The following is a 3435-nucleotide window of genomic DNA, read 5'->3' as shown; positions in this document are numbered from 1 at the left end:
ACGTTCTAACTTATCCTATGGTCATCTAGCCTAAGTTTTCACAGAATATTATATATTAAATGCAAGAAACCTAAACCATACCTTGGCCGATTTCCATGTAGCGACCAAAGCAATTCAATACACTCTAACTTCAGCTTCCTCCAAGTTCTAATATTCACAATTTGAAGCTCTAATTATTTATTCACAACCTAATACACATTTATAACACATATATATACACACTTTAGTATCCAAAACATAAATTCATTAACTCAAATCGAATTTGTGGTATTCTCACCTTACCTAAGCTTCACATAAGCAAGAGTGAATATTTTCCTCAAGCTAATTGGATCCTAAAACATAAAAAATCAAAGAAATTCAATATTTCTACTCAATTTTTGAAAATTTAGGGGAAGAGGAGGCTGAGAGTGATTAAACAAGTTACCAATGAAATTGTTCTGGTAGAAATGTAGAGCTCGACATGGTGGACTTATGGCCGTAAACGGTGCGACAATCGGAGCTCGGACGGAGAAGTTACGGCGAGTTGAAGGTTGCTGTAAGGGTCGGAAATGTTTTCTCGTTCTCCCCTTCCCTCTGCTCACTGGAATGTGTATTTGGGAAGAAAGGGGAAATATTTGGGTTTCATTTAATGTCCTTTTGGGCTGGTTTGGGCCCACGGGCCCGGTTCGAGCCCGGTTCAACTAATTCAGCCCGTTCAGTCCAATCTTGGACCGATTTCTTCAAAATTAGTGTCAAAATTTTTCGTTTCGATGAGCTCTATCCTAATTTGTTATAGTATTCAAATTTCTAATCTTCCTTATTAAAAACTAATTTATTGACTAATTATCTACTAATTTAACGGGGTTTACACCCTACCCACCTAATAAAGAATTTTGTCCTCAAAATTCGAATTTAGTTACCTGAAAAGAGATGTGGGTAGTCTTTCTGCATATTTAATTCGAGTTCCCAAGTGTGTTCCTCAATACCAGCTCGACTCCAAGCTACCTTTACCAGTGATACTTCCTTCCCACATAATCGTTTAATGCTGGTGTTATCAATTCTCACCGAAATTACCGGAAGTGTTAGATCTTCTCTCATTTGGATCGGTTCCGGTTCCAGGATATGACTTGCGTCAGGAGTATACTTTCGAAGCTGTGACACATAAAACACGTCGTGCAAGTTCGAAAGATATGGTGGTAAGGCAATCCTATAAGCCACCGGCCCAATTCTTTTTAGGATCTCAAATGGTCCAATATAACGGGGATTCAGTTTCTTAGTCTTAATAGCTCTTCCCATTCCAGTAGTTGGTGTAACCTTCAGAAAGACATGCTCTTCTTCTTCAAATTCCAAAGGTTTTTGCCTTTGATTAGCATAGCTCTTTCGATGGCTTTGTGCTATAAGCATTCGGCTACGAATCTTCTTTATCTGCTCAGTAGTGTCAGCTATCATCTCAGGCCCTAATAAGCTTTTTTCTCCAGTTTCATACTAACATAGTGGAGATTGGCATTTCCTACCATACAGAGCCTCATATAGAGCCATTCCGATGTTTGCATGGTAGCTATTATTATAAGCAAATTCCACTAATGGCATATACCGATCCCAGCTTGCCAGCTGGTCCAGAACACAAGCCCTTAGTATATCCTCCAAGGTCTGGATAGTTCTCTCTAATTGACCATCTATCTAAGGGTGATATGTAGTACTCAAACTCAACTGAGTCCCAAATGCACACTGAAAGGCTCCCCAGAACCTTGATGTGAAACGAGGATCTCTGTCAGATATAATGGTAGAAGGCATGCCATGCAACCTGACAATCTCTTTGATGTACATTCAAGCCAATTATTCCATTGTGCAACTTATTTGAATGGGGAGGAAGTAAGCTGATTTTGTCAGTCGGTCAACAACCACCCAGATAGCGTCACAACCAGACCGGGTTCTAGGCAAACCTATCACAAAATCCATTGCGATACTCTCCCATTTCTATTATGGAATCTCTAAAGGCTGAAGGGTTTCTAATGGTCTCTGATGCTCAATCTTAACCTTTTGACACGTTAAACATTTAGATACATACATCACCACATCATTCTTTATCCCTGGCCACCAGAACATCACTTTCAGATCTTGATACATTTTGGTGCTTCTTGGATGAATTGAAAACCCGCTCCTATGAGCTTCGTTCAAGATATTTTGTCGCAGATCTCTGACATCTGGCACAAAAATCTGGTTCTTAAACCTCCATAAACCATCTTTACCTTCTGACATTCTCTACTATTTTCCCTGTTCAATTACTGGCAGTACCTTAGGTAATGCTTCACCATCTTGATGAGCCTTCAGAAGTTCTGATTTAAAATTACTTGAAATTTGCAACTGACTCAAACATAGAATTCCAGATTCTTCCCTAACTCCCAGGTTTAAACCTTGAAATGCCTTTAATAGCTCTTCTTCCCGTAGCATCATCCAAGCTGCATAGAAACATTTTTCATCTCTAACCATTATCTGATGATACCCGGATCGCAAATCAATCTTAGAAAATACACCGGCACCATGTAACTGATCCATTAGGTCATCGATTCTAGGTAGCGAATATTTATTCTTCACAGTGATCTTATTCAATTGCCGATAATCGACACACAAGCGCATACTCTCGTCCTTCTTCTTTACCAGTAACACTAGCGCTCCCCACGGAGAAATACTTGGTTGAATGAAGTGCTTACCCAACAGATCTTTCAGCTGAGCTTTCAGTTTAGCCATTTCTAAAGGTGACATCCTGTAAGGAGTAAATGAAATCAGACCGGCTCCAGGCACTAACTCAGTTGCGAATTTAACCTCTCGGTTAGGTGGAAATTCATTAATATCATCCAGAAATACATCTAGAAATTCACATACACCCGGAATCTACTCTAAACTCTGATCATCACCTGACACTCCCGCAGTTAATAATATAATATCCTGACATTCAATTCCAGAATAGTTTACTATCATAGAGTTTAAATAGTAACTGTTCACCACAACCGGCGCTTCTGACCCTTCTGGTATAAACTGTACTGACTTTTCAGAACAATCAAGCAAAACATGATTCTTGGATAACCAATCTAGACCCAAAATGAGATCAAGACCAAACATCGGCAAACAAATCAAATCATGCATAAATTCACGCTGTTGTATTCGAAATGGAACTTGTGGACATCCTAACCTAGTCACCATAGCTTCATGAGTAGCATTATGCACTTTCAAATCATAACCTAAAACCACCATTCTCAATCCTAACTCATTAGATTTTTCAAATACAATAAATGAATAAGTTGCTCCTGAATCAAATAAAGCATTTAAGATTTTACCAGCCATTTTATTGTTACCTCTAATCAGTGTTTCAGATCCCTCAACACTTGCTGCATAAGTGGTATATACTCTCCCCCGCTGCTGTACTCTAGCAGTCTCATACTTCTTTTTCTCTGGATA

This window comes from Arachis hypogaea, chromosome 19, assembly GCF_003086295.3.
Source record: "Arachis hypogaea cultivar Tifrunner chromosome 19, arahy.Tifrunner.gnm2.J5K5, whole genome shotgun sequence".
NCBI lineage: Eukaryota > Viridiplantae > Streptophyta > Magnoliopsida > Fabales > Fabaceae > Arachis > Arachis hypogaea.
This window is presented reverse-complemented; position numbering follows the sequence as displayed.